Raw genomic sequence first — 14,285 nt, forward strand, 5'->3', positions numbered from 1 at the left:
CCTTTGTAGTTAATCGCCCAGTGCTTTTTGACGCTTGCAGGGCCGCGTAATGTGATCGACATTGATCCGCTCAACCCTCCGATCGTCGAGGATGTGGTGATGCAGGACACCACTCCTAGCCGAGTGACCAGGTCTTCTGCTATTAAGGTTACGACTCCCACACGGGGCGCCACATCGACTGGAGCATCACTCGGAACTCGTTCGACTGTCACGCAGCCAACTCCTTCGTTGTCCAACATCTTCCAGCTGCACCATATCACGGAGGACCAAGAAAGGTGCGCATACGGATGCTTTGGCCCAACTCGAGCTGATAACCGCACGACTAAAGGAGGCGTATAAAGCTAGCGAAGCCTTGTGGAAGAACATTCGTGTAAGTCCCCTTGTGAATGCCGACCTCAGTCAGGAGTTTTCCCTTTGCATTTTTTTGTTTTTGTTTTTGTTCCCGAGTGAGTTTGCAGGGAACACACCTACTGGGTGTTCTCTGCGAGTGGGGGTACGCTGAGCGCAACCACTGGGTGTAGTCCCCGAGACCGCTGTAGACTGGAGCAGTCGACGGTAGTCTTAGAGTTCCCATTGATGAATTTTGAATAATTGTGTTTGTTGCTGGCAGAACATCTGTGAGCTCGGGAGTTGCTACGAAGCCATATAGAAGGAGGTGGAGGACCTGCGCCCCAGCCTTGACGCCGGGAAAGCCAAGAGAGAGCGCGTGGAGTAGGAGAAGCGCTCACTCGAAGGTAAACATTTCCCATCTGACTGCCTTAAATTTTGATCTCCCTCCCCATCCGATTGAAGCTGTTTTACCACATCAACTCGCTGAGAGGCTGAAGACTTCTATTTATTTAGTTACCATGAAGCAGGCCCTCGAGAAGAGGGACGACGAAGTGGAATTTTCCTGGAAGGAAGCTAACCAGAAGACCAAGGCGGCTGATGCCAAGCTCAAATCGGCCGAGAAGCTCGAGGAGGAGAAACAAATCCTGGAGGTTGCTGCAAATAAGTCCGCCAAAGAACTTGCTGAGCTAAAGATGCATTATGCCTAGTGGGAGACCAAGTTTAAGCAGGTCACAACCAAGAAGCTCGAATTGGAGCAATTCGTCTAGGACTTTGGCAAGGAAATGAGCAAAAAACTTAAAGGTATGCCTTGGATCCAAGTAATTATTTGCAATGTCTTCGCAATTTCCGAGTGGCATCTCATGTCCTTTTTCATTTGCTCGTGCTTAGAATTTTGTGTCAACACCGATGAAGAGACTGAGAGGATCGAAACGGAGCTGAATCCATAGAGGGGGCTTTTTAGGGACAACACAATTCTGTCTCTTATCCGACTGGAGGACCGCATCGACCATGTGCTGGTCTGCTTCAAGTGGTTTGAATCTGCCATCTCAGAGATCGACCAAGAAGTTGCTCTTGGCGAGGAATTATCCTAGGATATGCAAGCCATCATTGACCAAGTGAAAGAGGTGCCCAGTCGAGTGTAGTCTTGGAAGAAATCAGCAACCCGAGCTGGAGACTACATCACCCTCTCGCTTGTCTGTGTCCATTGCAAGGGAGTGGACGAAGAGAAGCTGAATAACCTCAAGGTCGCCAACAGGAACAATGCCAAGTTCGAGGACTTCATGGAGATGTTCATGGAGGCTACCACTCGGATTGCTGATGGATTTGACCTCAACACATTCATAGAAGTTGTGGATCCGTCATCCTCCGGGTGATGCTCGGATAAAAGACATTACTCAGATAAAAGACATTAAATTTGATTTGCCTCGAAATGCCTAGTGGCTGATGTAACCTTTAAACTCTGAGTGAGCCTTGGTCTCCTGCTATCCGTAGTTTTGCTTTGAATAGAATGTAGTTTTCATTTGCTTTATCTCCATTCGAATTTTGAGTCTTCGAGTGTTTAGCAGGCTCTCGCAGGGGGTATCGGAATACTTAGGCAATTGTTTGATCGCGACTAAGTCCCCGGGTGTGACTGATGTTCTCACTCGGGGTTAATTTGAGCTTAGGCGGAAGCAGGTTCACATCTAAGACCCCGAGTGTGGAGGATGTCCTCACTCCGGATAGGTTTTAACTTAGGCGAATTCAGGTTTGCAGCTAAGAAATGAAGGTAGTTCGTGCGAACTAATGATGGTCTTGTCCATCTTGGTGTCCGAGTGAGGGTCGTGCCCTCATTTAGAACCGCCGTTACTTAGGCGAAAGAAGGTTCCTAGCTAATCCCCCAAGCATGGAGGATGTCCTCACTCGGGGCAGGTTTTAACTTAGGCGAAATCAGGTTTGGAGCTAAGAGATGCAGGTAGTTCCTGCGAACTAATGATGCTCCTGTCCATCTTGGCGTCTAAGTGAGGGTCGTGCCCTCATTCAGAACCTCTTTTACTTAGGTGAAAGCAGGTTCGCAGCTAAGCCCTAGAGCGTGGAGGATGTCCTCACTCGGGGCAGGTTTTATCTTAGGCGAAGTCAGGTTCGCGGCTAAGAAATGAAGGTAGTTCCAGCAAAGTAATGATGGTCCTGTCCATCTTGGTGTTCGAGTGAGGGTTGTGCCCCTGTTTGATACCACTTTTACTTAGGCGAAAGCACGTTCGCAGCTAAGCCTTTCACCCACTGGGGTAATAAGAAGGGGTAATTTTACCGAGTGAGAATTTTGACAAAATGTAAAGAAGGAGAACATTTTATTCGTCAAAAATCACTCGGATTCATTACAAGAATGAAGAGATATGTTGTAGGTGTAGAACTTGCGGAGCAGGTCCACATTTTAGGTTCTGGGCTCTTCTGTCACATTCTGTAAGTTGTAAAGTCAATAGGCTCTATTGTGCACGACTTTGGAGATTGCATAGGGCCCTTGCCACGAAGGTGCAAGCTTATGGGGCTTTTGCTGGTCCAGTCGGAGGACCAGGTCACCTTCCTGGAAGGCTCGCCCTCTGACTTGCTAATCATGGTAGTGCCTCAGATCCCACTGATATAGCGTAGATCGAATGAGGGCTAGCTTTTTCTCCTCTTCGAGGAGATCTAGCCTGTCCTGACGCGCTGCCTCGGCTTCAGATTCATTGTATTGTTCCACTAGAGGAGAATTGTGACGTAAGTTACCTGACAAAATGGCTTCAGACCCGTACACCATGAAGAAAAGGGTACGGTTGGTGGAGCGGTTATGGGTCGTTCTCATGCCCCACAGAACAGACAACAACTCTTCAACCCAGGCTCCTTCGACATATTTGAGATCTCTCATTAGTCGGGGCTTCAGTCTTTGCAATATCATACCGTTCACCCGCTGTGTCTGTCCATTCGACTGCGGGTGAGCCAAGGCGGCATAGTTAACCCGAGTGCCCTTGGAGCAGCGGAATTTGCGAAATTCGTTTGAGTTGAAGTTGGACCCATTGTCGGTGATGATATCGTGTGGAACTACGAATTTGAAGATAATTCGCCAAATGAAACTAATGGCAGTTGCTGAGTCCATGCTTTTGATGGGCTTCACTTCGACCCACTTAGTTAACTTGTCCACCGCTACTAGCACTTGGGTAAATCCGCTCGACCAGGTCCGCAGGGGGCCAACCATGTCGAGGCCCCATATGGAAAACGACCAGGTGAGCAGAATGGTCTTTAGTGCGGATGCATGCTTGTGCGATTGATTCTTGTAGAACTGGCATCCAACACATAGCTCAACTAGGTCTCTCGCAGCCTCATTGGCTTGGGCCCAATAAAAGCCCGCTCGGAAGGCTTTGGCAACCAGCGTGCGAGAGGACGCGTGGTGGCAACAAGTTCCCGAGTGAATCTTGTGTAAGACTTGTGTCCCTTCCTTTGGAGAAATGCATTTCTGGCAGACTCTTGTGGCACTTTTCTTGTATAGCTTGTCCCCCAATACTTCGAAAACTTTAGATCGCCGAACGATTCGGCGAGCTTCCTCTCCGGCTTGTGGGAGCTTTTGCCGCGGCAAGTATGCTAAGTAAGGCTGAGTCCATTCTGGAGTGATTACCAATATCTCATGAACTAAGTCAATCACCGTTGGGACGCCAACTTCAGTTAGATTTGAAGCACTGACTGTTTGTGGGGGCTCCTCTGTGAAAGGATCTTCTTTAATTGAGAGGGGCGCGAATGTTCAAGGAACACACCCTTTGGAATGGCTCGTCGAGTGAATCCGAGCTTGGCAAGGTTATCCATTGCATGGTTCTTGGCTCGGGGCACATGATACAACTCCAAGCCTTCAAAATTCTTCTCCAACTTCGTGAGTGCGCTGGAGTATCGAGTCATAGCTGGAGTCCGAATGTCCCACTCTTTCATCACCTCATCGATGACGAGGTCCGAATCGCCGTAGACCATCAAATGTCGGTTGCCGAGTGAGATGGCTATGCAGAGCCCGTACAGGAGGGCTTCCTGCTCGACCTCATTGTTAGATGAATTGAAGTTGATGTGGAGCACGTAGCTGAGTCGGTCTTCCTTGGGGAGATAAGAACCACTCCAGCCCCCGAGCCATGGAGCATCTTGAATCCATCAAAGAACGTAGTCCAATGCTCGGGGATGCTTGGGGCTGGCTGCTCTTGTTCTATCCATTCGACCAAGAAATCTACCAGGGCTTGAGAGTTGATTGGCTATTTGGCTTCAAATTTGATCTCCAACACGAGGAGCTCAATCGCCCATTTGGCCACTCGACTAGTAGCGTTTGTCTTATGCATGATTTTCGACAGGGGGGCATCATTAATAACTATGACTGAGTGATCTTGGAAGTAATGAACCACCTTCTTTGCTGATAGGTCGATACCGTAGACCAGCTTTTGATGTGGATACCTTTGTTTGGAGGGTGACAAGACTTCTGAGATATAATAGATGGGTCTTTGAACCTTGCAAGCTTTGCCTACCTCCTTGCGCTCCACAGTGAGGACAATGATGACCACTTGGCTAGTGATTGCAATGTACATGAGCAACGACTCTCGGCTACCCGGAGCAGCTAACACCGGCTGGGTAGAGAGCAAGGCCTTGAGCTGATTGAATGTGATTTGCGCTTCAGGGGTCCACTCGAACCTATCAGATTTTATATCAACCGGTAGAGAAGCAGTGCCTTCTCATCGAGTCTTGAGATGAAGCGACTCAGGGCCGCAAGGCAACCTGTGAGCCTTTGCACATCATGTATGCGCTCTGGTCGTCTCATTTGGACTATAGCGTCGATTTTGTCGGGATTAGAATCAATACCACGTTCGTAAACAAGGAAACCAAGTAACTTGTCGGCTGGCACGCTGAAAGTACACTTGGCGGGGTTGGGCTTGATCCCGGAGTGACAAAGGTTCGCAAAGGTTTCGGCGAGATCATCCATATACACCTCCTTGTTCCAACTGGTCTGCTTTTGCAAGCATTTTTGATCATGCACTGGAAAGTAGCTCCGGCGTTTTCAGGGCTGAATGGCAAAGTGATGTAGCAAAAACATCCGAATGGGGTGATGAAGTCCGTTTTTATTTCATCTTACCTATACATTCAGATCTGGTGGTACCCGGAGTACGCATCCAGGAACGACATGCATTCACATCCGGCAGTAGAACCGATGATCTGATCTATGCAGAGTAGAGGGAAATACTCTTTCGAGCAGACCCGATTGAGGTGCTTGAAGTCAATACACATACGGAGTGAATTGTTATTTTTGGGCACCATGACCATATTTGCGAGCCACTCGGAGTGGTAAACCTCCCGAATGAACTCAACAACTAGGAGCCGAGCGATCTCTTTGACAACCACCTTGCGCTTTTCCACGAAGGAACGACACAAGTGTTCTTTGACGGGCTTGACCATGGAGTCCACTCGGCGTGGGAACACCTGACATGTCACACGACTTCCAATGCAAAGATGTCCAGTTCTCACAAAGGAACTGGATGAGCTCGGCTTCCTATTTCTCTCCGAGTGATCTGTAGATGTTCGTTGCGGAGGCACTCGATCGTTGGGGTGAACGTGAACCTGCTTGGTCTCACTGACCGACTAAAAAGCGGACTCAATAGTCGGCGGCGTCCACCATCTTCTTGTACCCATCGAGCTCAACTGCGAGAACATGCACGCTGGCAATTTTGGAGCCCTGCTGGAGGCACTCCTCGGCGATCTTCCGATTGCCGGTCACCGTGATCACGCCTCTCGGCCCTAGCATCTTAAGCTTAAGATAGACGTAACATGGTCTGGCCATGAATCGTGCATAGGCGGGCCTACCCAAGATATTGTGGTAGGCACTACGGAAGTCCACCACCTCGAAGGTCAGTCGCTCCTTTCGGTAATTCTTCTCACCTCCGAACATGAGGTTCACAGCGATCTGGCCGAGTGACTCGGTCTTCTTCCGAGGGATGCTGTAATGCCCCAAGAGTGTATCTTTCCCCTTTTGGAACCTTCTTCATGTGGGTCCAACTTGTCATTGACATGAGAGTTATCAATGCATGTGATTTCATGTGTCACCTTGTTTAATTCTTCCTTGCATGCATGCATTCCATATCATCCCATGTCTTGGTTTGAGACTTTGTGAATTCATGTGATGTTTGATGTGATGTGGGATGTGTGTATGATGTGGATGTAGATGATAGTAGGAAGTGCATTGTGGCTTGCATGGGTTTCAAAACTCTCTCTCAATTATCTCTAGCTCATTTTTTTCCACTTGTTCCTTTCCTGATTTAAAAATGCCCATGATTTAGCAGGTTTTGTGTTGGATATGGAGAGGTGAAATTGCTATTTTGAAAACATGTTTTAAAGGTGCAAATAATTACAAAATAGATCAAACAAATGCTGTTTTGTATATATTTATTTGCCCCTAATATTTCTTTTCCATTTTATTCAAATAGGTCATGATTCCTTATGACCAGGGGTATTTTTATTTTTATTTTTGGGCCAACAGTTTGGCCTGTGTTTTATTTTCTTTTTCTGTTTTATTTATAATAGATAAGCCAGGGGATTTCCTTCTCCTCTATCTGGCGCCATCTTGTGGGCTTTCTCCCACAAGCCGGCCCACTCCCTCTTCTCTCTCGCGCAGAAGCCCAGGGCACGTCCCTCTTCTTCCTTCTTTCCAGCTCGACACTTGGGCCCACTTGTTAGTGACCCAGTGTCGTTCCCCTCTGCTTTCCACCGGAGCTCCATCGCGCACATGGCCGCGGCGCGTCCCTCTCCTCCTCCTTTCCCCTATTTAACCCCCTTGGCGTCCGTGCCAAAGCTAGGGTTCCTCCTCCTCCGCCGCCACTTCTTCCCCATCTCCCTCTCTCTCTGTCGACGACCTCAGGTAAGAGGATCGGCGCTTCCGCCATGGACGATCCATGAAGAAGCTCGTCGCTGTTGTTGTTGTGCCTCTGCTTCCTCTACAAGGCTTCGCCGAGCTCGCGGGATCTCCAAGGAACCCATTCCCTGCTTCGTCGACGACCCCTTCCGCTCCGACAACCATCCCCGTCGCGGCTCCTTCCTGTGCTTCCTCTGCTTCCTCTCCGGCCGGCTCGGTTTCTTCGGCTGTGGGGTGAGCAGATCGTTCCACCCTCCTTCCCTGTCTGCAGATCGAGTGTATGGCCGTAGATTCGCCGTCGTGTTGCTCTTTGTCGCCGCCGCCGCCGCACGTCATAGAGCCGTAGCAGTAGTTCCTCTCGAGTAGGTTTAACGAGGGAAATGGAACCCTGGGTGCATGGGCATCCTTCCATAAACGCGTCGGAGTTTTATTTTGCTTGTGTCGCCGGCATTGTGGCTCCCTTGTTCCGGCCACCGTGGGTCTGCAGTGCATCCTGAAGGGGTTACTCAGAAGAGTAAACTCCCCTCTCCTCTTAAGCTCCGAAGTAGTAGCGCAGCGGTAGGCTAGTTTTGGGGCTAGCTGGCGGTTGCGGGTTCGATTCCCCCTCGGCACCCTTTTGTTTTTAATTCTTTCGGCACAGTAGCCAGCATAGAGCATTCCCTGCTCTCTTGCCTTTATCTGTCGAGCAAGTGCATCTCAACCCAGTGGCATTGTTGTAGTGTTGGATCCAGGAGGTCTAGGCTTCGAATCCTACCCCTCCTATTATTTTTTCCCTTTTGCTTTCTTCGCACTCTTCCCTTTGGCTGTTGTATATTTTGCCGTGGTGTACTTGCACCATGGAGGAATTTTATCTTCCTAAAAATCAGCATGTGGTGCTTGGTGAATTTGCTAGTTTGTGTTTGTATATTGTGTGGGTCTGTAGGTTTACTTGGTAGTAGATCATGTGTGGGTTGTTTGCATACTTGGAAGCATAGTTTTGTTGTGTGTGATGCACTAGGGTATCATGTGTAGATGCATGTTATGATATTTAGTATAGGGTGTGATTTTGTGCTTGCGGGTTTAGCTCATGCCCAAGTGGTGCAAGTAGAGTGTGGTGTGTGTGTGGATGGGTTTCCCCCTCCCCACATACCTTATGTGTGTGTGTGCATGTGTGTGTGTGTCACACACATGCCCAAGTTATGTTGGCCTTGTTAAGCTCATGATCTTGCTTATATAGTAGGGGTAGTATATGTGGTGTCAACTAGTGTGTGTCCTCAAGATCAAGTGTAGGTGTTGTTATTATGTTGTGCTTGTTACTTGTGATGGTGTCGTGGTGTGCCAAGGCACATGGGCATGAGGTCTCCCCCTCATGTGCACCATAGATGTTGTGGACATATGCATATGCTTGTGTAGGAATAGTTCTAGTGAATAGCACATGTGATGATGCAGTATTCACTACATATGATTCTATGTAGTTTTTCTTTTCTAGTTTGTGCTCATTTGTTCCAAGCAAGTGCATAAGTATTTTATATGGTTTTGGGGTACAATCATCCCAGGAATCCATTGGTGAAGTCAGTTTTGCCATTGGAACACTTTCTGGAGATGACTTATTTCAGTTTTGTTCTATGTTTGAGGCTTGGTTCCATGAGGTGTGGTGAGTCCAAGAGTTTGATCCGTAGCTCCGCTTGTAATGTTATTTATATGCTTTTGCATCGTTTTCACATGACACATCTGATAATGTCATTCTCATGCATGTCAAGATAGCTTAGAGTGCATTGCTGTCTAGGAACACGTATTGCTTCTCATGCTTGTGCTAGTGATAGAAATAGAGATGCATGTTCATTTTCATCTCATGCATCATGTGCTTGTTGCATCTTGATGTGTTGTTGTTCATTGGATGTTATCTTTATGTTGGGTAGCACCGGTATCGGAGAACGAGTGCGTGGATTCGGGAGAGTACGTGCAGGACGAACAAGAGCAGTTCCAAGCTGAGGATATCACAGGCAAGATGATATGACCTTGATTCCATCTCTAGACTTGTTATGCTAGATTGCGTTTCCTTTGTCTTATGCTCGCTGCCTACCATTGAAATAATTGCCTCCTGAATTGCCATGAAACTCAAACACTTATCCCTTCCTAGCAAATCTTGAATGGCTAAGTATGCTTGCTAAGCTTCTAATGTAGCGTTGCTAGTTGCAGCTGCAATTGTCTCATGTGATAACATGAGTTTGATATCATTATGCTAAATCTGTTATTTAATTAATGCACCTATATACATGGTAAATAACGGAAGGCCTAGCCTTTTGCCGGGTGTTTTGTTCCGTTATTGTCGCCTTAGTTACCGGCTACCGGTGTTTGATTCCATAATGATCGCTCCTAACATGTTCGGGGTTGTTATGGGGACCCCCTCGATAAATCGCGTAGTGTTAAGACTTGTCCGGCAGGGCCCAACATTGGTGTTAATTTGCTAATCACTTAATAATAATCTGCATAGGGAATAACTACCCCGAGGAATTTAATCAACAACCCGGGCCAGTGCGCCTCATGATTGTTGGTCCAAACTAGGCAGACTATGGGGTCACCACAGGGCAACCTGAGGTTTGGTATACGTGTAGTGTGACTCATCCGTCGTGTCCTGAGATTGAGATACGCGGCTCTTATCACGGTCGTCGACACGACGGGAGGTCCTGCTAGTCTTGTCTTACCTTAGCGATATATCTTGCGTATAGGAATCCCGGTGAAGCTTTGGTTCTCCCCAGAGTTGAGGTTTTCCTCTAAGGAATCCGACGAGATCACGAGATTCGTGATAGAGGATTACTTTGCGGCCCGTGTACGTTTGTGATGGACTAGTTGGAGCACCCCTGCAGGGTTTAATCTTTCGGAAAGCCGTGCCCGCGGTTATGTGGCAACTTGGAATGTTTGTTAACATCCGGTAATAGACAACTTAAACTTAACTCTAATAAAATTGCCAATTGTGTGCGTAACCGTGACTGTCCCCTTCGAAGACCTCTCTTCGACCGGCAACACGGTGGGATTATGATTGACGTAAGTAGGTGTTCAGGATCACTTAGTGATCAGTTAATCATCGACCGCTAGAATAGACCACCTTCAATTCAAGTTCTACGTAAGTTAGCCACCATATAAAGCTTAGTATGCTGCAACCTAAATACTGCACCTTTCCTACCTAATAACTTGACTAGTTCTGGCACCGAGGTCATAGATTGCTGAGTCCCCGTGGCTCACAGATTCCTTCGCAACACCAACAGGTTCAGGTACCCCCGAGACAGGTGATCCCGACGGCACACAGCTGGCGTGGCAGTACGATGAGGAGAACGACCGCTTGTACGTGAACTATCCAGAAGACTGAGGCGTGGTCGTGATCATGGGCAAGCATGCAGGGTAGCATAGTCATTTCTCATGTTTTGTAGTCTGTAGCGGAACTACCTTGTTTGGATGCGTGATGTAACTCTGATATATTTATGAGATGACAGTTGAATCCCTTATTGTCATTCCTCTATTATTATGTATGTGCTATGTTACCATGTTTGCGAAACGCTTAGATGCGCTTCTTTCCAATTCGGGGTCTCGTTCCCCAAATCGGAAAGGACCGCATCTTAGTCGTTACAAGTTGGTAATCACAGCCTTACAATCACAGGAGCCTTTGTGTGATCGTACTTGGCCGAGTCAAGTCTAGTTAAATGTTTTGAGTCTTAGTTATATCGTAGAGTAGGATTCTTTTTTCTCCTCTTCCATGCTCTCGTGAGGTTCCGACTTAGGAAATTCTTAATTCTACTCCTTTTCTCGCTCAATTTTTTTTAGGGTCACGCGGGTATTTGTGAAATCTATATGATTTTGATGTGATGGAGTTCTGTCTTGGTGCCTCCTGTGTGCCTTGATTTCTTTCGGGGAGTTGACCTCCAGGGGATTCTTGCGCACATCGCCATCATTCAGATTTCTGAGTATCTAACAACGAAGGATGTTGGTAATTACTTCAATACTGGTAGTGGCGAGATAACCCCGATGTCCCCAGTATTGGTGCAGATTGTTCGGGAGTATTGCCATACTTTGTATCGTTGTGATCACGAGGGTCTGTTGTAGATGAAGGTCCGAGGTTCTGGTTGTGTGTTGACGGATGTGATACAGGTGACGGTTTAGTATAGGAGTTGTGTGATATTACTCCTTGTATCCGTGTACCAGATTGCATGACCAGATATTTCAGGAATTCATAGGTGGTATATCAAGTAGTAACTTATAGGACTATCTTCCTACAGATGCATGATGTGAGGTTGGGATTCGATGTTCAGTGGGTATATTTGTTCACGGTCGTCTTACAACGGTTCTCGTTGTGTCTTAAAGAGTCCTTGTAGCTCGCTACGACTCGGGGATACTTCGTATGTCGTGTGCACTACCTTGCACAGGATGGCTACTGTAAATTCGAGCCCGTGCGATCTTATCCACGAAGATATCGGATGAAATCTCGATCATATGTTTGTTCCGAGCAGTTCTAGCTCATACTTGTTTGTAGTGGTCTTAATCAGAATTTTGTCGACCGTCACTTTGAGGACGCATTCTTACTGTTTTGTTCGAATGCAATTGCTATATTCCTGTCAGATATTCCTGTCATTTTGATTCAGCCATATCTTCAATTTATTCTGTGGGCTAATGTGTTGTCCGTCTACGGGATGGCTCCACCAACTCGTCAGAATCCAGGGCATGAGGATGTGCCGCCACCACCTCCTCCTCCGAAGAATCCTCCTCCGCCGCCGCCTCCTCCTCGTATGGCTTGGCAAGCGGTTTTGGCTGCTACTAATGCAAACACTCAGATGCTGCTACAGTTGTTGCAAGAGAGGGGTAATCAGCAGCAAGGCAATTTCCAGCATGGTGGCAATCAGTTTGCTAATCTGAGTCAGTTCCTGTCAAATCAACCGAAGACTTTCACTTCCTGTGACCAGCCATTTGATGCCGATGATTGGATCCGTGATATGAACAAGCATTTCGAGTGTAGCAATGTTCGTCCTGAGGATTTCGTCAAATTTGCAACATTCCAGTTGCAGGGACAAGCTTCTGTCTGGTGGCAACAGTTGAAGGAGTCCAGAGGAGTTCGACGCTTGAAGAAGGGTGGTAACTCCATGTACAAGTACAACGTTGAGTTCCACGAGCTAGCCCGATACGCATTGCAGGATATCCCTGATCAAAAGAGCAAGATTTATCAGTTCAAAGGTGGCTTGAAAGAAGATTTGAAGTTAGCTCTTGCTTTGCACGATCCTGAGGAGTTCGACAAGTTCTACAACTTAGCTCTCAGGGCAGAGGTAGCCTTGCTTAGGGTGGAGAATTCTAAGAAGCGCTTCAGAGATTTCAGCTCTTCCTCTACTCAGGTGGTTCAGAAGCAACATAAGTGTTGGGTGTCTCCTCCTCCTCCTCGACACTCGCAACAGCTCAAGCTTTCTGGTGGCCGTGGTTCTTCCCACCCACCCAACCCAGTCTTTCAGCAGAAATTCCAGCATCAGAAGCAAGGGCCTCCTCAGTCTCAGTACCGGCAGCCAACAGAGGTTACTTGTCACAAGTGTGGGCAGAAGGGTCATTATGCCAACAAGTGCACTTCTCAGCTCCGTTTGCCTCCTCCTCCTCCAGGCAAACCTCCAAGTAATGCTCTTGTCAAGTTCAACCCCAGATCAGCCCGAGTCAACATGTTGAATGCATCTGAGGCCGAAAACTTGTCAGATGTGATCATGGGTAACCTCCTCGTCAATGATATTCCTGCTAAAGTGTTATTTGATTCTGGTGCATCGCATTCTTTCTTGTCATATCCTTTTGCGGCAAAGCATGATTTCCATCTTCAAGAGTTGGCTAAGTCTTTGGACATTGTTTCTCTGGGTATGCTTATGAGTTCTCGTTGAGTTGTTCCGGATGCTTCTGTCAAGATAGGTAGTTATTCTTTTCTGGCTTCTCCGTATGTCTTGGGCAATTCCGACATTGACTTGATCCTTGGTATGGACTGGCTGGCCATGAACAAGGCATCGATTTATTGTGAAGCTAAAGAAGTGAAGCTTACCCACTCTTCGGAGGACGTGATTATATCCGCGGCGCGCGATGATACAATCCGTCTGTTCTCTTTGAATGAAAAGGGTGAGATTAATCCTATTTCGCAAGTTCCAGTGGTCTGCGAATATGAAGATGTGTTTCCAGAAGAGCTGCCAGGCATGCCTCCGCACCGAGAAGTTGAATTTGTGATTGAGCTTGAGCCAGGTACCGAGCCCGTGTGCAAACGGCCGTACAAATTGGGTCCAGAAGAGTTGAAGGAACTTAAGAGGCAACTCGATGAGCAGGAGCGTTTGGGTCTGATTAGACCGAGCTCGTCTCCGTGGGGCTATGGAGTTCTGTTTGTCGAGAAGAAGGATGACACGGACCGGCTGTGTGTCGATTACCATCCATTGAACAAGAAGACAATCAGGAACAAATATCCACTTCCGAACATAATTGAGTTGTTCGAACAATTGAAAGGTGCTAAGGTCTTCTCCAAGCTCGATCTTAGAATGGGCTATCATCAAGTTCGCATTCGCAAAGAAGATATTCCGAAGACTGCCTTCACGACTAGTTTTGGCTCGTATGAGTATACGGTCATGTCTTTTGGTCTGGCAAATGCTCCTCCGACATTCTATCGATTGATGAACTACATATTCTCTGTGTTCAAGAATGACTTTGTCTTGCTCTATCTCGACGACATTCTGGTCTTTTCTGAAACTGAGGAAGAACATGAAGAACATATCAGATTGGTGCTTGATAAGCTGAGAGAGTACAAATTGTATGCCAAGTTTTCTAAGTGTGAGTTCTGGTTGAAAGAAGTCATCTATCTTGGGCACATTATCTCTGCCGAGGGCATCAAAGTTGATCCGTCCAAGGTGCAGGCCATTGTTGAATGGGAGCCTCCGCAGAATGTGAAGCAGCTTCGAAGTTTTCTCGGGCTTGCAAGCTATTGTAGAAGGTTCGTTGAGAACTTCTCCAAGATTGCAAAGCCGCTCTCAAGTCTTCTTCAGAAAGGTTTGAAGTATGCTTGGTCTCTAGAGTGTCAGTTGGCCTTCGACACACTCAAAGAGAAGCTCAC

Source organism: Hordeum vulgare, chromosome 3H, assembly GCF_904849725.1.
Source record: "Hordeum vulgare subsp. vulgare chromosome 3H, MorexV3_pseudomolecules_assembly, whole genome shotgun sequence".
Lineage (NCBI taxonomy): Eukaryota > Viridiplantae > Streptophyta > Magnoliopsida > Poales > Poaceae > Hordeum > Hordeum vulgare.